This window comes from Lemur catta, chromosome 11 (genome assembly GCF_020740605.2).
Source record: "Lemur catta isolate mLemCat1 chromosome 11, mLemCat1.pri, whole genome shotgun sequence".
Lineage (NCBI taxonomy): Eukaryota > Metazoa > Chordata > Mammalia > Primates > Lemuridae > Lemur > Lemur catta.
Window position 1 is genome coordinate 43,368,036 of NC_059138.1, and position 26,289 is coordinate 43,394,324.

At 34.0% G+C, this 26,289-nt stretch overlaps 1 protein-coding gene and 1 long non-coding RNA gene across 5 annotated transcripts in view; one reads left to right on the forward strand and one right to left on the reverse strand.

Moving 5' to 3' along the window:
- Positions 1-26,289, forward strand: part of LOC123647627 (platelet glycoprotein 4) — a 71,872-nt gene that overhangs the window by 12,056 nt on the left and 33,527 nt on the right. The window contains exon 1 of one of the 4 annotated variants that reach the window (XM_045565235.1): positions 8,403-8,473. The exons of 1 other annotated variant lie outside the window; for it this stretch is intronic. The gene's annotated coding sequence lies outside the window, so the exon portion shown is untranslated. Of the gene's footprint in view, positions 1-8,402; positions 8,474-23,431; positions 23,750-26,197; positions 26,223-26,289 lie in introns of those variants that run through there. 2 more of the 4 variants (XM_045565233.1, XM_045565236.1) reach the window with 2 other exon arrangements.
- On the reverse strand, positions 18,232-21,417 carry LOC123647629. Its single transcript, XR_006738299.1, has 2 exons — positions 21,333-21,417; positions 18,232-18,441 (listed from the first exon to the last, which is right to left on the reverse strand). It is a non-coding gene; the product is annotated as an uncharacterized LOC123647629 (long non-coding RNA).

A 26,289-nucleotide genomic window follows, 5' to 3' on the forward strand; every position in this document is an offset into this window, starting at 1 on the left:
TCTTGGCTTTTATCTCATGGGTGCAAAGTGGCTGCAGCAATTTCAAGCATCATGTCTTTATATCACAATGTCCAAAGGCAGTAAGAAGCTAGATTCAGTAGGAAGTCAGCCTTTTAAAACTGAAACAACTGTCACTAAAGCTCTCTGGATGACTTTCCTTTATGTCTCAATGGTCGGCATTTTGTTACATGTTTGGTATACATCTCTTATTGTCAAAGAATTATTGGCTTAGACTAATCAATATTCAACCCCTTAAGCTTGAGAGGGGTCTTGGAATCACATAGACATGAAATACCTGTAATACAAAATCAGAGATCAGTTAGTAGAGATCAGATGGAAGGAGTGGCAGTAACTTCTGCCAGGGTGGGTCCTGTCTCAATTTACATGACTTCAATTTTTGAAAATTAAGAAATATTTGTCTTCAATCAATTTTTAAAAAGTAAAACTGTGACTATGATAAAATCTTCAAATATATATTGGACACTATGAAGTTTTCTTTTCTCAAATGGATACGATATTGTCTTTAATTCTATCTGTGCTGTTATCATGTGGGGTGTTGTCATGGGAGAAAGGCAAGGCTGATAAGACATTAAAGTGCCAAAACATGGTCATGCCTAAATTAGTTACAAGATCTACTTAGATTTGGGCAGAATTTTATTGTATTTATGTAAATATTTCTACTTTTTGTTATATATAATACTTATTCTCTTGTGAAAATGTTAAGAGAAATTTCATAAATGCTTTTTCTTTTTTACATTGTTTTATGGATAGTAATAGATATTAATAATAATGTGATACAATAATGGCTGAAGAAGCAGGGTCTGAATGCAGCTGCTAGTGTTTGACTCTTAGCTCAGCACTGCTTGACCTTGAGCAAGTTACCTAATCTCTCAGAGCATCACTTCTGACATTCATAATGTTGAGAAAGTAGTAATATTCAAAGGGTCGAGAAGATGAATTTAGATGGTCCTCTAATGTTTTCAGAATGGTGTCTGGTTAAGCACTGTCTGGTCTGCAGAAAGCGCTCTTTGAATTAGCCACTAGTGTAACATGACACAACTTGGGTTTTTCAGTAAACATGCTTCTGAAAAAAAATACTATTATGTCACAAATTCAATATGAAGTGATATTCACAAGGAGTAAAAATGGTGATGTGATTGTTTAAAAAGTCCATCAACACACAACAAAATTATGTCACCTGTACTTCAATGAGATTCTGGTGAAAGCACAATGACTTTTAAAGTACTCACCAGAAACAGCCTTGGTTCTACTGAGCCCAAAGGACAAAGGGGTATAAGATACCATTTAGGTGGAATTGCAATTCGATTTAAATAATTATTTCCCCAGTGACTTCATTCTATGAGGTTGCTCATCTATCTGAAAATTTATTTATGGGCTTAATAAAGATTGAAGCTCACCTAAGTTCAGGGTAAAAGGAATATTGTCCTGTTCCAGCAACACTCTGTTGCTTTTTGTCTAACTCAGTTGACCAATAGAGAGGGAAAGCCTACAGTAAAAACTACTAGTGGAGGCCAGGAGTAAGTTACACATGGAGGGAGTGTGCTGTCCTCAGACCGGCCTCTGTTCCTGGGAAAGTTAGGAAAGCTTGGAAATGAATGTGACCAGAAAATGTTATATTTGTGTGGTACCTGTAGAATAGAATTTAAAATGAGTGATCCAGGATTGCTGGAAGACTTTTAAAGAAACGGGAATAAAGAAGATGAGGAAAAAAAAAATCCGTAAGGCCAGGTGCAGTGGCTCATGCCTGTAATCGTAGAGCTTTGGGAGGCTGAGGCAGGAGTATTGCTTGAGCTCAGGAGTTCAAGACCAGCCCGAGGAAGAATGAGACTCTTTCTCTACTAAAAATAGAAAAATTAGCTGGGCATTGTGGCATGCTCCTATAGTCTCAGCTACTCAGGAGGTTGAGGCAGGAGGATTGCTTGAGCCCAGAGTTTGAGGCTGCAGTGAGTTATGATGATGCCACAGCACTCTACTCGGGGTGACAGAGTGAGACTATCCCTAAAAAAAAGAAAAAAAAAGAGGAAAACAGTACTTCTAAAAAGCTAACTTCTCGTTGTGCTACAATGTAGGCTATCCATATTTTAGGAATGTTTTAGAGTGAAAAACAGAACAAAGAAAATTTTATTTGCTTTCAAATGGAAAAAAATTTCCAACTGTATTTAATTTGTTTAAATAAGAATGCATTACTTTTCATTTTATTGTGAATTATTATTTATACAATCTCAGATTTCTTGTTTCCTTAGGCCTGAGTGTGAGTGTTTGCTTTTTCTAAACTTTAACATTCACAGTAAGACAATATGCTTTTACCCACAGTAAAAGACCAATATGCTAGGATCTTTTTTAAAATTTTCATTACTTATCAAAACAGCAAAGAAATTGGTAACGGCCATAAACACGTTTTAATATTTTTAGTTTGAATAGTTTTAGATTTAAAAATCATTAAAGTGCTTCCAAAGTTAAATATAGGCCTTTAATTTTGTATCTGTTATTTTCGTATTAAATCTGGGTGTGCTTTTAATAACAAGTCAACATATCTGCTCTCATTTTCTAAATTTAAAGCTCTAAACTTACCAAGTAACAATAAAGATGCTTATCAAATATGTTCATCTCTTCTAGCATCAAGTAAAATTTTTGTGTTTTGAAGTAGAATTTTTACTTTCTATTTATGCTTTTTACAAGTAAAGTTAGAACTTTTAGCAGTTTAAGACTAATTGCTTTTGAATTATAAGGTAAAAACTTCATATTTTTCAAATAGGCCCTGAACATAGCAGGTGCTTAATTAAATTGAAATGATTTTTTTTCTCATATATTATGAAGTCACCACAACAACTATTTATATTTTCTTCCTTTAAGTCCCTGGCTTGTGGTAAAAATTGCTAAATTGTTCTATGGATGGGGAAATATCCTCTGCCTTCATCCTTCCTCTCCAGTGCCTGGTAACTGATCTCTGACTGAGGTTTGAGAAAAGGGCCGGAATGTTATTTTCTCTGTGGAGCTTCCCCTCTCTCCTTCTAAAGCCACCTCCTTATAGGTTATACTATAAACCTTACATTATACCACCTATTGTGCTAGTCTATATATTTTTCTATATATATGTCTAAGTTTATTATCATCAAGCTAGAATTTTATTTTATTTTCATGTTCACTGGACCCAGAAATATCTGGTTTCAATGATTAGTTTATTAAATTAAATGTCAGTGTTGATAAATGTATTGTTTTAATGGTAATCTAGATATACAAATGATGAAGGTAATTTTAAAACATCAAAGTAGGATAGACAAATGCAACTCTGGGAGATTTATATTGATAAAAGGCAAGGATTTAGATATAAGTAAAAAATACTTATACTTTATCATGTATCCTTATGTTTTCCTACTAATCTTTGATATTTCAGGCCAACTGGACACATAAACTCAAGGTCACCTACTTTACACCAGAGGCATATCTTGTTTTATTGCACTTCAACTTATTGCTCTTCACAGATACTGCATTTTTACAAACTGAAGGTTTGAGCAGGTCCATCAGTACCATTTCATCAACAGCACATACCCACTCCATGTCTCTGGGTCACAGTTTAGTAATTCTCTCAATATTTCAAACACTTTCATTATTACATCTATTATGGTGATCTGGCATAGGCAGTCTTTGTTACTACTCTAATTGTTTGGGAATACCATGAACCATGTACATCCATATAAGATGGAAAACTTAATTGATAAATGTTTTGTGTATTCTGACTGCTCCATGGACCAGCTGTCCCCCATCTCTCTCCTTCTCCTGGGGCCTCCCTATTCCTTGAGACATAACAATAATGAAACTAGGCCAATTAATAACCCTACAATGGTCTCTAAATGTTCAAGTGAAAGGAGGAATTGCATGTCTCCTACTTTGAATAAAAAGCTAGAAATGATTAAGCTTAGTGAAGAAGACATGTCAAAAGCTGAGACAGACCAAAATCTAGGCCTCTTGTACCAATGGTTAGCCAAGCTGTGAATGCAAAGGAAAAGTTCTTGAAGGAAATTAAAAGTGCTACTCCAGTGAACACGTGAATGATAAGAAAGTGAAACAGACTTACTCTGATATGGAGACAGTTTGAGTGGTTTGGATAGATTGAACCAGCAACAGCATTCCCTTACGCCAAAGCATAATACAAAATAAGGCCCTAACTTTCTTCAATTCTATGAAAGCTGAGAGAGGTGAGGAAGCTGTGGAAGAAAATTCTGAAGCTAGCAGGGATTGGTTCATGAGGTTTAAGGAAAGAAGCCATCTCCATAACATTGGAAGTGCAAGGTGAAGCAGCAAGTGCTGATGTAGAAGCTGTAGCAAGTTATCCAGAAAATCTTGACTAGATCATTGAAGAAGGTGATAAACAACAGATTATCAATGTAGATGAATCAACCTTCTGTTGGAAGAAGATGCCACCTAGGATTTTCACAGCTACAGAGAAGTCAATGTCTGGCTTCAAAACTTCAAAGACAGGCTGAATCTCTTTTAGAGGCTAACGCAGCTGGTGACTTTAAGTTGAAGCCAATGCTCATTTACCATTCCAAAAATCCTAGGGCCCTTAAGAATGCTACTAATTCTACTCTGCCTGTGCTCTGTAAATGAAAAAGCAAAGATTGGATGACAACACATGTTTACAGCTTGATTTACTGAATATTTTAAGCCCAATGTTGGAACCTACTGCTCAGAATAAAAAGATTCCTTTCAAAACATTACTGACAATTGACAGTGCACCCAGTCAACCAAGACCTATGATGGAGATGCACAATGAGATTAATGTTGTTTTCATGCCTGCTAATGCAGCATCCATTTTGCAGCCTAGAGATCAAGGAGTCATTTTTACTTTCAAGAATTATTATGTAAGAAATACTTTTTGTAGGGTATAGCCGCCATAGATAGTGATTCCTCTGATAGACTTGGGCAAAACAAATTGAAAACCTTCTGGAAAGGATTAATCATTCTAGATGCCATTGAGAATATTTGTGATGCACAGGAGGAGGTCAAACTATCAACATTTACAGGAGTTTGGAAGAAGTTTATTTCAACCCTAATTCATAACTTTGAGGGGTTTAAGATTTCAGCGGAGGAAGTACCTGCAGACAGATGTGGTGGAAATAACAAAACTAAAATTAGAAACCAAAATGTGACTGAATTGGCATATTCTCACAATAAGACTATAGTGAAGGAGAAGTTACTTCTTACAAATGAGCAAAAGAAGTGGTTTCTGGAGATGGAATCTACACCTGGTGAAGATGCTGTGAACGTTGTTGAAATGACAATGGATTTAGAATATTGCATAAACGTAGTTGATAAAGCAGTGGCAGGGCTTCAGAGGGTTGTCTCTAGTTTTGAAAGAAGTTCTGCTGTGGGCAAAATGCTGTTAAACAGCATCGCATGCTACAGTGAAATCTCTTGTGAAAGGAAGAGTTAAGTGATATGACAAACTTCATTTTTGTTTTATTTTAAGAAATTGCCATAGTATCCCATCATTCAGCAACCACCACCCTGATCAAACAGCAGCCATCAACATCGAGGCAAGATCCCCCCCACCAGCAAAAAGATGATGACTTGCTGAAAGCTCAGATGCTTGTTAGTATCTTTTAGCAATAATGCATTTTTAAATTAAGGTATGTACATTTTTTAGACACAGTGGTATTGCATACCTAATAGACTAGTGTAAACATAACATATATGTACACTGGGAAACCAAAAAAAGTTGTAACTCATTTCAATATTCACTTATTTCACTTTATTAAAGTGGTTTGGAACTAAACCTACATTATCGCCAAGATATACCTATAATTCTGGACATGTTTACATTTATCTGATTTTCTTAACTTTTCCTGTGTCAGTTATCTATAAAAGTGTGGCTAACAAATAATGACACATGGTCGCATTTAGCGTGACACCTGACCCAGGGTAATATGTGAAGGAATATTTTCCCCTTCTTTATCCTTTCCTAGGATTTTTCAAGTCATCTTACATGAGGGAGGAGAAAGAGAATACATTAATTAAAATAGAAAAAAAATACTATGTTTAGTAATTTAATTTAAATATTTTTAAAATCTAAAAATTATTTAAAAATTTAAGAACTAAAAAGAAATAAAAGAATCAGAATAGTTTTAAAAACTTCATACTAGTAACAAGGTACTAGTAACAGTTTATAGGACTCAAAGAGGGTTATAAATTATTCCAATTATGGAGAAATCCAGGAGCTTAATATCAAGTTAACTAGGATTGCTGAAGGGAAACAAAAAAGAATAATGACATACCCAAAAAAGGAAAGAAATATTTTGTCAAATAAATATCAGGGCAGAAATTGAGGGAAGAGCTGTAGAAAAGAGGTAACAAGTGGGGAAAATGGAAACATAAGGAGAAAAAGTGATATTCTTCTAGTTAAGGATTCTTTAAAATAACCATTAGGATTTAGAACAAGTGTTTCTAAATCTTTGGGTCTCTGAACCTTCATCTGTTAAATGATCAGGATTAGATGATTCCTGAGGTTCCCTTAACTTCTGCAATGTGAAGGTCATAAAAGAAAAAAAATGGATCATACAAAGATGTAGGTGAAAGTTCCTTGAACTATGAGTCACAGCTATTTTTATCTGAACAACTGTGGATTTCCTACGAGTCCAGGAAACTTTGTGATCTTCTATCCATGAATCTTTCTGTGGGATTGTCTTCTGTGTACAGATTGCCTTTCTAGAATGTGAAGTCCTTGAAATTGTTTCTAAACTACCTTGGCCAATTTGGATAGACACTATTTTTGGGTGGTCTTGGTATATACTGGTAGCTTCAATAAATAACAGTTCATCTGAGGCTCACATTTAATATGCTAACTACAGAACTGAGCTAACCAGGCAAACAAGAATGCTGTAAAATCAACAGCTAGACAATGGGCCTTTTCTGAACTGAGCTTTAGGCAACTGTCCTTGGTAGACTTTTTTACCCTGTTATGTAAGAGTTGGGAATTAGCCACTAATATTTCTAGCCAATTCATAAGTCTTTATTTTTTTTATTTTTTTTTTTTTTGAGACAGAGTCTCACTCTGTTGCCCGGGCTAGAGTGCCGTGGCGTCAGCCTAGCTCACAGCAACCTCAAACTCCTGGGCTCAAGTGATCCTCCTGCCTCAGCCTCCCAAGTAGCTGGGACTACAGGCATGCGCCACCATGCCCAGCTAATTTTTCTATATATATTTTTAGCTGTCCGTATAATTTCTTTCTATTTTTAGTAGAGACGGGGTCTCGCTCTTGCTCAGGCTGGTCTCGAACTCCTGAGCTCAAAGGATCCGCCCGCCTCGGCCTCCCAGAGGGCTAGGATTACAGGCGTGAGCCACCGCACCCGGCCTATAAGTCTTTAGTACTATTAATTTCTCTAGTGAAAACTTCATTGTAAATATTTATTATACCAATCTCCTGTTCTGAGGAGATAAAGATAACTATTAATAAATTGTGGACTTTTATTAAATGGTAGGTAACCAGCTCTAGAATAAATTTTCTCAGCTAGGGTAACTGCCCACTTTAAGAAAATAGATTGAAAGTATCAAATTTTATTAAAGTATTTGAAGTAAATTATAGAAAACCTCACAGGGATCATGATTTCTCCCTCTTTGTGGCAGAGTTCTGTGTATATAGTGGGCTTGTGATAAATATCCTTTTAGTATGTGAGTGTGTATGAGGGTGTCTGTCATTAACATTAATCATGAGAGAATTACTGCCTTAAATGATCTGGGAAAATATGCATTTGCAGCCTCTTTTAGCATGTGGCCTTTTTTTTTTAGGGGGCCTTTATTTTTGTTTTAATTTATTTGATGGTTGTATGTTGCACATATAATATTATGCCCACCACATACTGCTGTCTCATATGGCAAAGGAATAAGCCAGAAGTTGTTACTGTTTCCAGGCCCTGCCTAATGTCCTCAACTCAAGCTTTTCACAAAGCAGAATGTTCATCCATGCTTTGTTTCTTATCCCAAAGATCAGTGTACTTGCTGTTATGTGATTCTTAGGAGGTCTGTAAAGTCCTATAACAGAGACAGAAGACAAAAAGTGTCAAGGGAATTGCTATGAGAAAGTAAGTAGGGATATCCCTGGAGAGGGAACTGCTTCTGTGTTCTTTTAAACGTCACAGAGTAATTGTTTCTTTTTTTAAAAGGAAAGAATCAGAGTGAAGAGCAGCTCATTTTTAAGCTAGAGAGGTTAACACACACTGGCTGCAGAGTTTACTTTGGTTTAGGAATCCCACAGCCTCACTCGAGTGTCAGTCAAAATTCCACAGCCATTCTTGGACACTTGGAGGTGGGGCTGACTGATGTACAGCAGTGATTTGACCCAGTACTTGGAGCAAACACAACCAGAGTCATCAGTGTTAATTCTGTGGTCTTCTAACCAGCATTTTGAAAGTGCGTTAACATTGGTGGCCTTACACTCTTTCATCGGACTTCTAACTGGTAATTATGCCTGTGTAATCACTGTAAAGTTACCTAGCCTAAAGATGTGAGATTCCAGACTGATGCTTATAATACTAAAATCTCTTACTTTGGTTTGAGTTTTGCTTTGTTCTTGTCTAGCTTAAGATAATACTTCTCTCTCTCTCAGGGAGCAGAATATGTAAAGTATTGCAGGCATTCAAGCACTCTGTCTCAGACTTTTAGATAACAAGTTGTATCTAAAAGAAGAGGGAGTTGGTAAGGTGTAGTAGTTTTATTACAGTTTGTCAGTAATGATTACATTACTAAGTGATAAAAGAACATTCAAAAAATATTTGAAATTATAGAAACCCTCCAACACACATACGCTTATATGCTTACAACAACGGAGGTTTATCTTAATAGAGCAACATACTAAAAGGGAAAATTCATGTGTTCTTTATTCTTAAGAATTTATATGTCTCAGGAAGACTGTTAAATTGCAGATGGTCACTTGTTACCCAAAGATGCAATTATAATGAATATCATTATGGAAAATTTGAGTCTCTTATATTAAGATTGTAAGACAGTGGTTGTCTTCTAAGTCTTGGAGAAAGAAGAATTTATCCTCCTCTGTTTCTGATGGTCACCAATAATAAGTAGAGGTCACAGGCTGTCTCTACTGCTGGCATTCCTAGGATGGCTCTAGACACAGGTGACTACTGTGACTTGGAGAGGTGACTTTGCAACTTTTACTCTCAGGTTAGAGAACTCAGTCATTATGTTTTATTCACTTGGGCTACTGAATCTTTGCACTAGCCAATAGGATATACAAAGTAGTGCTACAAAATTAAGTGTTAAATTAAAGCCAGTTTTTAATTTATAAATAATTCCTAAGATGTTTTTCCTAGTAGGAATTAGCTACATAGAATGATAATGGGAAGTATAGAAAAACAGGTAGTGGAAGTAAGTAAAATCTTGCAGATTGCAGACATAATGGTATTACTGGTCACATATGATCATTTCTATAAATGACATGATTTGCATTCTGATATAGTGTTCTGTAGGAATAAACAATATTTTTATACCTTACTTTATTGATTGTGATTATCTTAAATAATTGGAAGCTGAGGCTGGTGAATTAAAAGAGTGCAGGAGGCAATGGTTTGCCTCAGTGGGTGTTGTGTGAAGGTAGGGGACTGAAAAAAGTGTTTATAGACAGGAACAGGAACTGCTAATACATGCTCATTCAAAAAAGCATAAGCTTGTTTGCACTTCAGTTCAATGCAATTCTCTTGTCATTGGGGTAGCTATTATTGTTACTCAGGTATTCTGGACAAGCCATGATTACATATTTCAACACAAAATCTCAAGGAATTGCTGATTTACAATTACCTATGTTACCTAAGTGTATGATAAATAGAAATAAATTGAAGTGACACCTGTAACATTACTAAAAGATACATTTTTATATTAAAAGGCAAGCAATTTATGAATGCTAGCGTTATGTAAATGACTTTGTGGAGTGGGGTTATGTATTGCATCTTATTCATTCATTCAACAAAAATGTTGTCTGCCCAATACACACCAGATGTTGACCATTTTCTATAGCTAATTTCACCCGCTTAGCTCTAAATAATCATTAATGTCCAAGTATAAATATTGTTTAATAAATGAAGTGAATTATCAGTATAAGAGGTGTTTTATGGAGGTCACTGCTCTACTGGATAATCAGGGGATCCTCTACTGAGTTCAGTACAAGTTTTCCTATTTCTTCATTAAGGATGATGAAAGATCAGTGGACTCCTAAGTATCTGCAGCCTGTGGAGTCTCAGGTTGCTTAGAAACTCAGTGACTACAGGCTTGCTATGGCAACCTAATTTATCAGTGAATGCAAGAGTAACTTAGCTGCTGTTGTGGCAAATCTCCATATATTGCTGGTAAGAATATTCACATAAGTTCTTCTACCATACCTGTATTTTAACAGCTGAACAAAATAATATATTTTTTAAAATTTTGGAAATAATAAATTGTAATTTATAATAGATTACAACTACATGAAAATTAAGCTTAAATTCAGTATGTACTTTTAGTTATTTCAAATTTCTAATGTCTAGTGGTTACTGTCCCATTGCCTAAGTTTTTATGTACAGTATATGATTTGCACTAAATCAAAGGCATAAGAAAGCAAAATTGGTACAGTATATTATTTATATGTTAAGGAAGAGTCTCTGCAAATTTGAACTATAGTTCTGTCCAAATTTCTAAATCTATATATGTATATATAGTGATTTTAATAATATTTTCATTTTTCATTACTAACTCCTTATGCATAGGTCATATAAGAGAGGTTACCATTATTATTTCTCTTTAAAATCTTATACCATGTACTCTGACATACAAATGTATTGGAAACTAATTTACTTGAAAAGCACATTTTTGCAATCATAGGAAGGACATTAGGAAACATAATCTCATTCTTACTCTGATTATTTGCTCACTGTAGGACATTTACAATAATTTTGCTTTTTCTGGTTTTAGGCATGCTTTTAGCGTTTAATAACAGCTTCTATTGTTTTGCATATTAGTGCTATATATAAACTGTAATCTTCTCTGCACCTCTTCACATGGAAGTGTTGTATTTATCTTATCTTCCTATTGATTCCAACTTTTGTGTTTATCACAGTCAATAGCAGAGGTAGAGCCTGCAGAGTCCCCTGAGACAGACTACTTCAAGGCTCTATTTACTGTCCTTTTCTCCTGGGTTTTGACATTTATGCATTTTGTTTTGATGTTTAAGAATTCATCATAGTAAAGGTTCTCTTGAGATAGAAAGAGTCAGTTTGACTCAGATTTTCTCTGGACAATGCTATATTTATTGATACTGACAATTTTATTTTTGTTTTATTCATTTCCACATAATTCTACAAATGATCAATATTCTAAAATTCTCTAGTACAACAATTCAGTCAGGCAATGCCCCTGTGGAGGATGATAATATCTCACAGATGGAAACAAGTACAAAGACATTACCTGGAATTAATGGCCGTTGGACCAAAGTGGCAATTCCCAGGGGACCATATTTAAGGGTCCAATGAGTGGGCTATACTCATCACCTCCCTCTACAGAGGTGCATTATGTAGTTGGACCAGAGGCCCACTGTTTTTAAACAAAACAAATGAGCAGTCCAGAACACTAAACACCCAAAGGAATCAAACTCTTATCAAGTGATCATGTATGTTAGTCTATAAGAAAATAGTAGAGTAGCTTGTAAAAAATTAGATGGTAGAACATAAATATTTGAGAGACTTGGAGAGGATTTTTAATAGACAAAAACAAAACAATACAACTACTTATTTTTTTTCTTTTTTTCCCTAAGCCTCTATAATCACATGAACAACTACTTATTTAATGATCTAAACTCAATATTTAATCATGCTTTTTGGTATGATTAAACTAATTTTAGAAGATTTCATTTTAGTCAATATGTCTATTTCTGCCAATGGGTATGTAAACATAATTGGTACATTGAATCATTTATGCTTAAGAAAAGCTTATGGTGTAAAAGTATGTCATTCATCCTTGCATTATAGTTACTCAATAAATATCTGTGGAATGAAAGAATTAAAGCCTTACATAAGTATATTTTCTACCATGGAATAATCAAACTACCTGTTTAATACATTGAGATTTTTGCTTAAAGCATACTACATTTGTTCTTCATTCTATTACATGCATGGTGTCTAAACATACAATGTTTAAACATGAAAAACACACATTTGGAAAATTGCCAGTCCTTTTAAACTTGGTATCAGATAACTTGGATAAGTAAAGATACCTCCTCTCCTACCAATGTATTTAAAGTACTCATGTCCTTTTTTTAACCTATGCTATGATATCTATAGTATAGTTTATTAAGCATCCATTCAGTGAATATTTGAGCACCTTTTATGCATCAGGCACTATTTTAAACTCTGGGATATAATGGTAACCACTATCTGCATAGTTTTGAATAAAAACATTATAGGGAGTTTCATTGTGACCTACTCCCTTCCTATTCATGAATAAACTTATAAATGATAAATTGAGATGCTTAGGAATATTTTCTATGAGTGGGACACTCAAGTGTTCTGGGGATGTATAGATGAACAAAATATAGTCACATGGTATCTTAACGTGAGCTTTGTTATATGACTGTATTTGTTGCATATAGTGTAGAAAACCATATTACAAGAATAATTTTCCTTCACTATTTTTTTTAAAGTGACCTACTTGTTAAGCTATTTTTTTGACCACACTTAATAGGCTAGAAATTTGATAGACGTTTTAGTTGTGATACATGTGATCTAAGTTTCATTTTCTACATAGAATCTCAAGGTATAAGTTTGGCTACTTTCAACCTAAACTAACTGAAACAATACAAGGATTTCTTGGCCCATGTAGCTAAAAACTCTAGTGTTAGCACTCTTCAGGCACAGTTGGACGAAACTGCTTAATCTCTCTTCTTAACTTTCTCTGTTCTTTATTTGGATGTTGGGTTTGACCCAAGCTGACTTTCCTTGAGGTTATGAGAGAGTCCCAAAGAGCATGGCTCGATGCTTCCTTATCCCTGTACACAGTGGATGGGGACTGGGATGGAGGAGATATAATAGAAAAATCAGTTCCCACCGATGTTGAACAAAGGAGCACAGTTTTCGTGAGTCCTGAGGGAAAATGCATGTTCTTATAACACTTCCTATTTAATTGAATAAAGGGTAATATTAAATAGAACACTGACATTTTTTGAGACAATATCGTGTTATTATCTGCACAGTAAAATATGGAAACAACTTTTGAATCCTTCTGAACTCAGCGTGTTAATGGGCATCTCTAGAATCTAAACACACGTGGCTTCTGGGAAACAAGGTATTCTTCAGTATACAAGATAAAATAAGGATCTCAGGATGTTAAGTCTTGAAAAATGTTACTGTCTTTCTTCTGAGAAACTCTTAAGCATATTAAAGTATCCCTTAAAGCTTATGAGTTAGTTGAGATGACTAAATTTAGTCAGACTTATTCATTGTGCTTCATCTATACAAATTAAAGGGAAGCCCTCAAAACATTCACATATTGGAATTTTTCTAAAACAGACATTGACTATTTTGAGTTTGAATGTTATTCACCTAGTCTTGGATGAAAAGTGTCTGAAAGACTGGCATATTCCATGATAGCCATTGTAGCACAGAAAGAAAAGGTTTTTCAAATAATTAATTTGCACCAAAAGACTTAAAATCACCACAGGATTTTTCCCCCTAATCTAAATGACATTACAGATCAGCCAGGGAAATTTTAATAAATAGCATAAATTTAATTTCAACTTCATTACTTGAATTTTGATAGTTTGAAGAATTAAAATATTTTCTAGTACACAGTGTGGCAAATATACGAAAAGAATAAGTGTCAGAATAAGGTTCACTGTTGACTAAATATTTTTGATACTATTTGGAGACTTATTGTGGTTAAACTGCCATTGGTGGCTGTATGTCTTTAAAAGAGAAATATGTGTTAAGTGGATAAAGTGGGCATATCTATAAAAAAGAGTGGAAGACCAAAGGAACTTATGATATCTCCTAATTTAAGAATATTTGTGGTTTTGATGTGAAATTGCATTAATTTAGATGTAATTACAAATTTACATACCTAAAACCAGGTATCATTCTGAAACAAGATAAAAATGAGATCTCAAATAGTCAAAAATCAACAGAACAGAAAAATGTATGCTCACAAAGAAGAAAAGAAGGAAAAATTAAAGAAGTCTATACTGAAAGTTTATTATAAAAATGATCTTTTTGGGATTTGCTCCTTTATAACATGGGAAATACTTAAGGGTTTTTAATTTGGGGCTGCAGAAATGGTGTGGTATCCATATTTTCATGGATTTATTTCTCCTCAAATTTTTACTCACTGCCCTCTCCTTTCCTTTAACCTATTGTGCTTACCCAATTTTCCCTGAGGAGTTGTTGAAAATGAGAGGAAAAACAGGCCTAGCAATGATCTGGGATCATGTCCAGAAAATGTTTTCAGTCCTTGGAATACATTAAGGATGCTGCTCTGAGCCTTGTAAATGCAGCTTGGGAACATGAAGGATATTCCTAGAGAATTCACTCTGAACACAAAAGCACTGTGTGCTTAACAAAAGGAGTATCACGGAGTATACGTATACTGAAACATTCAGACATCACAAGCATCTCAATTCATGTTTGTATCTTTACCGATAAACTGGACTGGTGGCATTGTGGAGTAGGATAGTTTGCTTACCTAAATACCTCAACTGAGAGACCTTGTGTTTCAAAAGCCAAACAATCAAAAAACAAAAACAAAAAAAAAACCACCAAAAATCCCAAAATAACAAGACAAAAAAAACATTGCTATGTTCTAGAAGTCTCTGAGGATCTGTGTACTAATTGAATTCTACAAAAGAAAAAAGCAGAACTAATGGAGTCATTTGAGGGGGACATTCTATAACAATTAAAATTCCATACCTACTATTATTTACTTAAAGCACATCCCCAGAACAAAAGAGAAAGGTGACATTCAGAAATCTGAAAGAGGATGATCACAATAAACATATTTGTAGTTCTTGGTTACTTGTTGGAGAACAATGAGGAGGATGGACGCTTTCATAAAGACAAGATTGATGATACTTAAACCTACCTAGTAGAGTTAGAAGGCTGAACGATTTCTTTCTACATAATCACAAGGTAAAGTGCTTTATGAAGTCCGTTGTCATCGCTCTCTTATGTGAAACAAACTTTAATGGGATTATTATTAAAGTGTCAGTGCTAAAATGAAGTTTGGTAAGTCAAATTTCTCTATTACTTAAAATTTAAGTGTGGAGATTCCTAAATGAAGGTTTTACTCTACCCTTTAAATTTGTAATTTCTTTCATTCAAGCAGATAGCCAGCTATCACAAAAACACATGCAGGAGAGTTGAAGGGTTTCAATATGTTAGAATGATTTTGGGGCCTCGTTAGTGGATGGGAGAATGATTTTGAATTTCTAAGATATGTCTTATGTATTATAGAATGGTAATCTGCTACTTTTTATTCTGTCTGAATCTTAATGTTTTCTAGAATATACTCATGGAAGTATGATGTAAACGAAGCGATTTAAATGACTCATAGTATTTCCAGAGAAACATTTGTTTCTGACAGTTTTACCATATATGTACATATATGAATGACATATAAAACACATTTATGTATTTGTTTTTTACAAAGTATTGTATGAGGCTTTGCTAAACTTAAAAATACACGTAGCACAAGATGTTCCCAGTTTTAATTCTATAGATTCTAGGAGATCTTAAGAATGTCTTTCAAGTTATTGCAAGGGGTTTATTTGAGAAATAGTGCTCCAGACCAAACCTGCTGGTCTCTTGGAAGACAGAGAACTCAGGCTTGTCCAAGAGCAAAATCTTCCCTTAAGCCCAGTGGGAACCAACCTAGAAAATGATATTTTGATTTACCTGTAGTGTTTGATAGGTTGTTTTTATAGTCTTTTAAAACTACTAGCAGAATCTGTTGTGTCATTCAACTGCAGAACTGGTGCCAAATGGTTCTTCGAAGTGTCGAGGCAGAAGGATCACATTTCACATTTCTCCATTCAAAAAAAAAGTCATCAGAGATGTATTATTTCCTGTGTGATATTTTTTTTAATATTGTTACATAACATACTTCATAGAAACCTTTTTCTCCCCTGCTTTAAAAAAAATTCTAATTAGGCATGTTTTCATGTCCTAGAAAATGTGTGTATGTATATGCACATATATATGTTTGTGTCTTTCAGGAAGCTAATGCTCAAATGGTGTGTGTCTTTAAATTTAAGGTAATAGATGGTCAGAGGGTACAAATGTCAATGTAATTAAGTTTTTAAAAGACAGACTTGTTAGTGTGGTTTGGTATGTTTATGAAATGGACCAAAATCACTTAAAGTCTCATCATCCATATGATCTCTTTATATAAATTGTTCTGTTTAATGTATGCATGATACTGTTCAACTTTTTTATTAGTGTTTAATGAAAATAAGGAAAAATAGCATTTTAAAACATTTTGACCAAGCCCAAAACTAATGTAAATGTAAATTGATTTCTCATCTAACCTTGCTTAAAATTATTTTATTAACTTCATTTTTAAGACCCCACCTCAGGGACCATCTCTTTAGTCCAGGGATATTACAGTATTTCTCAGCACTAAAATTTGTGGTACCTCAATTACAATGAATTTTCTATCTTTCTGCCCTTTGAAATTTCTACTTAATTGACTTTTTTCCCTCAGCCTTTTCTATTTTATAATTTGTATTTTATATTTTATAAATGCTTGTTTCGGCTATCGATTATTGATTTTTTTGCTCTGCTATTTGATCACTCCATGTTTTTAGGCCTAGTTATTCTTCTACCTGGATATTTCTGTTTTTTCCCCTAATAAGTTGTAGTTATACAGTAAATGGGAAATTACCTGACAAACTATGCTGATCATAACATTTCCTTATGTTTCTTAGCATCATTTAAATCCTGTTGTTTTTTTTTTTTCCTCTCTCTCCTTAGTTATTTTTGCAAACTGTTCAAATAAGGGTCAGGTCTGCCAACATTTTTAGATGACCTGTGAAATTTATGTATTGATCTGGCCATGGTCACATGACAGCTGTCCACATATACAGAGGTGCTTTCTCTTTAATCTCTCTTTTACATACAGCGCCTATTATGGTTTCCATTAAACATATAGGTAAGATTATTTTATATTTTCAATGTATGTTTGCTTGCTTTCACCTTGTTTGATTCAGTAGGCCATGCAGTTTAAGTCTAAATTTTAATTACTCTGATATTCTACATTTTATCTTTAATATGTCCTTGAAAATTTTTAAAGGTGATCTTTGAAATCTCTATTGTAGTATCTCAATTCACTGGCATTACATTATACTTATGTCTTTGCAATTTCATATTCTTTTTAAATAGTATAGATATATAGTTTTATTCCTGCATGTAAAGTCCTTGCTAATCACATCAAGCAGGTAGAACATACTATTGGTTTAATACTTCAAAAATGAACATGCTAGCAACTAAAAAATGTATTTTCATATATTTTGTATATACTTATATACACACATATGCTTATATATGTACAAAAATGTGTGTATGTATAAATCTCCATGACTAGTATTTCCTAAGGATTAAAGTGATAAAGCAAATGTTGCCTTAGTTTTACATTGGTAACTAATGTTATGAGATAGTAGACAGGTCATTAGAATGAAATTCTATTTGTTTTATTTTGAAATCTGTTAATTGCCACCTATACAATGTGTTCACTGTTCATTGCTTGTTTTGTCTAGATATAATTTTTCTCTCAATGTCATATCAGGTCATTTAAAATTGTTATCCAATTTATGTAAACATTTTGAAAAAGAATATATAATATAAGGTTATTATAAAGAACATATTTATCTTTTTTTGCCCAGAAAAGAGCACAGGCTCTTTAATCAATGTGCTTGGGTTTTACCCCTTGTTCTAGCAAGTACTTGCTAGGTGACTAGTACTAGCTAGTTATCTAAAGAGCCTAGTTAGGTGGTATGATTGGTCAGTGAGGTAATGTCTGGGTTGCAGTCTTCTCTCAGTTCTTGGTGTGCTCTTGGCGGAAGAATGACTAGACACACCGAAGTGTCAGGTCCAGGCTCCTGGCAGATTGTTATCCTAGTTATTTGGCTTCTTCCTTGGGAAAAAAATCACAAGCAGGACCAGTGTGACGGAGTGACCACAAGCAGGAAGCAGTTTCACATGAGTAACTTTTTATTATAAAATGAAACAAGTCTGTCTCCACAAGTGGAGAGAGACAGATTGACTATCTCTCTGGAAATTCTCGAGTTGTTTCCTTGTGTTGGCTTGGTCCTGGGAAGGGCTTTGGGAGATGTGGGATGCTACCAACAGCTTAACAGGTGTTCTCAAGGTTGTATCTTCTATGCTAGCTCCTTCTCTGAAAGCCTGGAGCGGGGAGGAGGTGGGGGGAGAGGGGGTGAGGGGGTGAGATGAATTACAATGTAGATTTTAAGCTAATGACATAATTAGCCTTAAGCTACTTGAGGTCACTTTCCAAATCCTAGTATGTCTAGACTGGGGAATTCTCAGATTGATAAAGTGTCCTCTCCTTCCCCAGGTGTAGCAGTTGCCCTGGATAGGATTAGGGTGAGGCCAAAACAAAACAAAGTGCCTGCCTTTATCCTTCTTCCCAGGTGGGGCAATTGCTCAAGGCAGCACCAAAGCAGGGCACTCTTGTCCCTAGAAGAGCTGGAGATCCTAGCCATCTGTCTACCTAACAGTAATACATGTGAAATACTTAGCCTAACACCTGGCAGGCAGATAGTAAGCTCCCAATATGTGTTAACTCTGTTATTGTATCATCATCATCTTCATGATTTACAAGTCTTTGCTTGCCAGTACAATCTAGAATTACAATGCTAGTTATACTGAAATGCATTTCCTTTGCTGAACTGTAAAAAAATAAAATAAAATAAAATAAATCACTTAAATGTTATCTAGTACTGTAAACTACCAATACCTTGTATCTACATATAGCTTTACATTTTTAAGTTTAAATATATCTGATTGGATATTCAGCTTGAATGTGTAGGTAGACTCCATGTGCTTTTCCTCTTTGACAAGAAAGGACATCAGGAATAGAATATTATGTCTTGCCTAGTTCACAAATCCTATTGTTAATAAAGCTGTGGTCAGAATTGGGCCATATGATCCTTCTTCTAGGACTCATAATGCTTCTGTCATTTGCTTTTCAAATATGTTGCAATATTTGTGTTACTCAACTTATTGTACTTCCTCTTCTACTTTGTGTTAGATTCCATGAATCAGCTTATCTAAAAATACTGTTAAAAGCATTTTTTAAAACCCTGAAAATGCTAAAAGAAACTTTATTATTTTTCATATTCTCCAAGTGGAGAGAGCCTTTTGAAGCATAAATAATCCTTAAAAGGAAATGACTGAAAGGTCATGGAATAAAAAATAAAAACTTCCTTAATTGAAACATACAATAAAAATAAATTGTCAAATTAAAACAAAATTGTCAAATGTCAGAGACTATTTTCTTCCTAACTAATAAGGAAAGAACAAACCAAACCGTGGGGAAAAAATGGGCAATAATATTGTGCGAAAAGTTTTAAAATAAAAATTGCTAATATACTTTAGAAAATTGGTTAAACTTCAGTCAACTTAATATTTACAAAAAACAACCCCAACATAGTTGTTAGAAACTTAAAGTTCAGCATAAACCAGTGTAAGCAATGTATGGAGACAGGCATTCTGACATATTGTTGTGTACTTGTATGAACAGAAGTTTTGAAAATTCTCCCTACCAAAGAAAAAGCACACAGTTTTGTCCCAGAAATTTCATTTCCCACTTTTTACTGGTGTCCTAGCACAGGTATATAAAACTAAGTGCACAAGAATATTTTTTATTGTTTTTGTAAGAGCAAAGAACTAGAAATAATGATATCCATTAAATAGGGGACTGGACATTTAAAAGATGACACATCATTATGGAGTATTTTTCAATAATGGATAAAGGGTTAATTCTATTCACGATAAGGGCATACCTCCAAGGCACTTGTGAGAGGCAAGTTGCACAAAATATGATTTAATATATGTATTATCCCATATAGCTATGTACATAAGTTTAAAATTATAAAGTTACTGGGGGAGGGGAGGGTAACATATACCTAACATTGGTGACTTCTGAGGAATAGAATTGGGAGTTGAAAGAGACTTCTCATTTCACACCTTTCTATAATTTTCAATATTTTTTTACTTGCCCGTATTTAATAAATTCCCTAAAATTTTTAGGAATAGCCGATGATAATCATTATTAAACTAAAACTACACATCAGGCTCTGTGATAAATCCTTCATATTATCACTCTTAATCTTTACAAGAATTCTGTAAGGGAGATATTTTCACTGTGGCTAAGAGTTACGGTAGTTAGCAACAAGTCGTATGCTTAGGAAGTGATGAATTCCAAATTCAGTCTCGGGTCCATTTACTTTCTTAGCAGATGTTTTTAATTCTAGTCAAACCATTACTTACACATGATGTGAACAAGTGGCACAATAGCCTCTCATTTCCATTCATTCTCACTACTATTAAAATATTGTGATTATAATAGATTTTTATGTCCATTTATTCAACTGCTTACCAACTGTGAGCCTGTTCTGTACTCTGAGGGTTCAGGGGTGAACCATTCTAGCAGGTGCAAAGACAGGACAGAAACAAGTCAATGCCATGGTTTGTCTGATGGTGATAAGCAACTTGTGGAAAACTAAGCAGAGAAAGAGAATGGGAAGGAGGTTTGCAGGAAGGAGGGTGATGAGAATGGAAGCATTGTTTTAGTGTCTAGTAGTTGGCAGCCCCGTGTCAAATGTTGTACACTATTCACCTCATTTAGTTCTTATTTCCCCTCTTACTTAGTTTTCTCAACTTTTTGATTAAGAAAATAAAAGCAATGGGCCGGGCACGGTGGCTCACGCCTGTAATCCTAGCCCTCTGGGAGGCCGAGGCGGGTGGATCGCTTGAGGTCAGGAGTTCAAGACCAGCAAGAGCGAGACCCTGTCTCTACTAAAAATAGAAATAAATTATCTGGACAACTAAAAATATATATAGAAAAAATTAGCCGGGCATGGTGGCGCATGCCTGTAGTCCCAGCTACTCGGGAGGCTGAGGCAGGAGGATCGCTTAAGCCCAGGAGTTTGAGGTTGCTGTGAGCTAGGCTGACCCCATGGCACTCTAGCCAGGGCAAAAGAGCGAGACTCTGTCTCAAAAAAAAAAAAAAAGAAAGAAAAGAAAATAAGAGCAATGGATATGTTAATTACCTTGATTGTGGATCATTTTTACAACGTATGTGTAATCAAAACACGTACAACTTGAATTTTTATTTGTTGATTTGTATCTCCATAAAGCTGGGGGAAGAAAAAGGAATGAGCAGTTATTTAACTTCTAATCCCAAGTCAATATAACTAGTGCCTGCTATGGTCAGGATTCAATTTTATGTCTGATTTCTAACCCTGTGTGTTCTCTCACAAAAAAAACTTCCAAAGAATTGTGCCTGAACTGACTTAATTATATTGAAGATTTTCTCCTGTCATTCTAACACATTTATCTAGTACCGTAATGGATTTACACAAGGCAAGGTATACTCTTATATAAAATCCCTTCAAAATTTGGTGGATGTATATTCTTTCAAAAATGAAAACCCTAACCAGCATTCTTTACTCTAAAATGGGTACAGCATTTTGCTGTCTTATTGTTCCTCAAAATCCATGGTTGCAGATTTGATTCAGCTGTTTGCTTTCTGGGACTAGTGTGCTAAGCTACGCAGGAACTGTTGTCTATGAGACTGAACACTTACTAGCTGCTTCTGGGAATGTAAATTTGATTCTTTGGACTGCTCATGGGACTGTGTGACATTTTCCTCTCCAGTGACAGAAGATTTGGATGGCATTAGGCTACTGACTAAATAATGTTTTCAAGTAAGTTCAGTGTGAACTTAGGCATCTATTTTGCATCTTTTCTGAAATATCTTTCTCTAATAGTGTTCATATTTTCATTATGATTTAGCTATTCATTCAGTATGTTTAAAATATATTTAAAACAGGTCTTATCTGAACTCTTGTATTGGTAAGCTATTTCTAAATTGTCATATTGGTGTTTGTATGTGTGGGAATTATAGTTGAGAAGAAAATAGATCAAAGTGGCTTAAAAACAAAATAGATATCTGCAAAATAGATAATTCTTAATCAAAATATGTACTAGCCTTTATACTACCTGTTTATATCATACAACCAAGATAAAAGGTCATAGTTATTTAAGGGAATTACCTTTTAAAGTTTCCTTACTTCTCTGTAAGTTATTCTTTTAAATGAAAATCATAATGAGATTGCACAAGGCCATTTCTACTTTATCCTAATTAAGTGCTCTAAAATTTGAGAAAAAATTCTTAAAATACTTAAAATATTTTATGACTTCTTACTAATTTTTAAATAAGTGTCATAAAAAATACTCTGAAAACAGAAAGGAATGCTTGAGGAGAAAAGAGTGTTTTGGGTTCCCTTCCAATTGTATCGAACTGCCTGCAAATGAAAGGATTCATTGTATGACTCATATGCCCAGAAAAGACAGCACGAACAATCTAATGATAAAGACTAGCTTAAATATGATCTGGTGGACTAAATATATTTCTGCCTGTTATTCTTAGCTTGCTTTATTTCGAGGTTGATTGAAGGCATTTATCCAGCTATCTATTGGATATATGCTAGTGTACCCTTCTGAAGATTTTTCCTGCATGATTTTGAGAATTTCTTTTTTGTAAGAATGGGGTCCAAATATAGTAGGTCCTTCTTTCCCCAAAGTGCAAGGTGTCCTACTTTGATTCAATATAAAAATAATGCTTGTTTTGAAAGTGACTTAAGTATATACTTTTTTACATTTAAAGATCCTCATCAATAATAATTCTATGTAAATGTTATTAATAGTCAAGATTTGGCTGAAAAAGTTTAAAGGATTTATTTTTTGTAGGAGGACTGTGCTGTACTCATGAAGCTTCTGTAAAACTAACAGAAAATGATAAACAGCTAAGAACTTCCAGCCAGAACAATGGGCTATTTCCTTTCTTAAATCTGTTTGTCATCCTTGCTGATTGGCAGTTTCCATTTGTTTTCAGACTTACTAGTTTCAAAGTATTTCAGATCTATGCTGTATAGAAAAGTACATTTTATTTATACTTAATGAGGTAAATTTTGTAAGCTTAGTCATGACAGGGAAGTGAGAATGTGATTATACTTCTCAATTTACCCTTTTGCACGCGAAATAATGATTGTGAGCTAAAACAATATATTAGGGGCAGCTCAGCAAGTCAGTTCCTTTTTTTTCCTCTGGCCTCTGGCTTACTTGGATGGGAAAATGGCCAAAAAAAAAAAAGTACTGCTGAATGTCTCAGATATAGGTAATGGGTCTTCGCCAGACAGACCATAAAAATAGAACCTTATGAGCCACACTAGTAGTGTGCTCTGTGTGGGTTTCTTTCTTTCTTTTTTTCAATGGCTCTGGCAGCAAACCATACACTGGGATCTGACGTTGTAGGTTTTTTTTTTTTTTTTTCCTAAAGCATATTTAAACTCTCACACACTTATGTAATGAGGATTTTTCTGCAGAATAACATTGGGTCTTATTAAGAATTGTCTGTCAAATGTTGGAGCATTTGATTGAAAAATCCTTCTTAGCCTTTTTAAAGGTAAGTCATATGATTTCTCTTTAAATAAAAAAGATCAAGGGATTTCCCATCTCCCAAATAGCTGGAGATGACACTACTATATAGACACTCCTAAGAAACTAGCACAAGAAGTAGTAATTGTTTTCTTAAAGTCACTTGGCTTTATTTAAAAATCAGGTTTCTGTTGCTTTCCAAGTTATCAATCTTCCTATATTTTATATTTAAAAAGAAAACTATGGTCAATGGCCAATGACATGTCACTTCTCAATGTTTAATGTCTTATTCTTGTCTTTAAACATTTATTTAAATGATTTATAGTCCAATTTGAATTATGAAAAAACCATCATATTTAGGGTATTTTACTTAAGTTTAAATTATGAAGAAGGTCATTATGAATGAAGATCAATATAACGAGATTAGTTGTTATAAATGACTTGCCTCTCAGGTCAACATGTTCTCTCTTATGCAATTATTAACTACTTATTACTTTACATGTCATTATCTTGTTTAATTTTCAATCTGAATTACATAATTTTTGTTTAACCTGACTTTGTCTACATGGTTAAATACAATGTATATTTTGGATATGTGCTTATTAAGTAATTTTCTTTAATGAACAAAGATATTTTATTGTTAATGGAAATGTTTAAAGTATATTTTAAATAGTAATCTGAAATTTAATTAGCGTCAATTGTTAGAGTAAGAATAAACCAAAATTAATACTTTTGGCAATTCAGTTAGCTTATTACAAATATTACTGAATTATTGTCTTAAATGATAAGACCAAGTTTAAGTAGAGGATAAATCATTCTGGAGAAATTAATTAAAATGCTCAATTTACTTCTATTAAGTAAATTTATAAATAAGTGTAAATGGCATAAATTTTCTAGAGTAAATCTCATTTTCTGGAATCACCAAGTAGCATATTTAAAAATGTTTCATAAGATTTACATGTACTTTTCAGTCCTTTCCTTAGGTTAGTAATATATTTTGAGGCTAAGAAAACATTGCTTTAAATATTGGTTCGCAAGGAGACCAAAAGGAAATACTAAAAAAATTTTATTATGTAGTATTTGGTGGTCCTTTGGAGTTTATAAAAGAAAAAATGTAGAAAAATTTTATTAATTTACTGCAATTGTTAATGAATCAGAACAATAAACCAAATAGAGAACTATCAGATAACAGGTTAGGCTGGGAGAAATGTGATTACAATTAGAGAGGTACTTGCACAGAGTGTACTGAAATTTTTGGAATTTACTTCGGAAGTTATAGTTGCTGCCCTTGTTTTTTATAAAAATATTTTGGCCAAGTTCACTCAAATACATTTGAATTGTGTATGTGTGTGTGTGTGTGTGTGTGTTTCCTGAAAGAACTAATTCTGTGACTATTTTCTGATTTAATCACAAGATGTTTTACTTCACTGGCCCAAGATGCAGCTAAAACTTTCAAGTAGCATTGTTCTAACTAGTAGCTGCCTTGCCATTTCATATTTTAATTTTATATATATATCATCAGTTTTATTATAATCTGTTTTGTAAATCACCACCATTTGTATAAAATACATTCATTATATTTTTAAAAAATAATACTTGACCACTATGAAATAACATCTTAATGTTATGATTATTTAAAATAACATTTTATGATAGCATTTCAAAATAACATTTTACATGATAGGAATTTTTATACATTATCTTATTTAGTTTTATTTAGTACTTGCAAGCTAATTTGATATAGAATAAACTAATTTTACATGAAATGGAATCACAGTCAAACTTCAATACTCAGACTCAGAATTGAATCTACATTTCCTGACTACAATGCCCAGAATCTTAACCACTGCAAACCTTATAATATCTTTCTGTTTGTGGAAGAATTTTGAGTGTTGGGAAAAAAAGATAGCCTTTCTGTTGTCTAAGGTTCAAAGATTAAGAATGGCTCTGGACAATTGTCTTTTTTTTATTATTTTACTTCAGCTTATTATGGGAGTACAAAAGTTTAGGTTATGTATATTGCCCATGCCCCCCACCTCGAGTCAGAGCTTCAAGCGTGTCCATTCCCCAGACAGTGTGTATTGCACTCATTATGTAGGTATACAACCATCCCCCCACCCCCACCCCGGGTAAGTCAATATAATTCTAAGAGGATCATTTCAAACCTGTAGTAATCCCTGGCTCATAAGTCTCTAAAAGATGGGCTTATGTCTGGAAGGATCCTGAGTATAACATATGAAGCCCAGTGTATTTATTGTATTAAATTTCTGAGACTACCATCAAAACAAGTTTTAAACTGCAATATACTTTACTAAAGTATGTTATATTACAGATGTCTATAAAATTTTTTCTATGTTATTTTTTACCTTCATACATTCTGATAGGATGTAAATGCACCGGTGACAGTGTAAATAAGATGCTGATGATCTCCTAATTCAGTGATTTAAAAATGATCTGCAGAGCCCTTAGGTTCTTTGGAGACGACTCAGAGCCCCACTGAGGTATGACTGGAAGGGGAAAGAGGCAATTCCTGCCTTTTCTTTTTAAATTTTTAATTCATTTTTATTA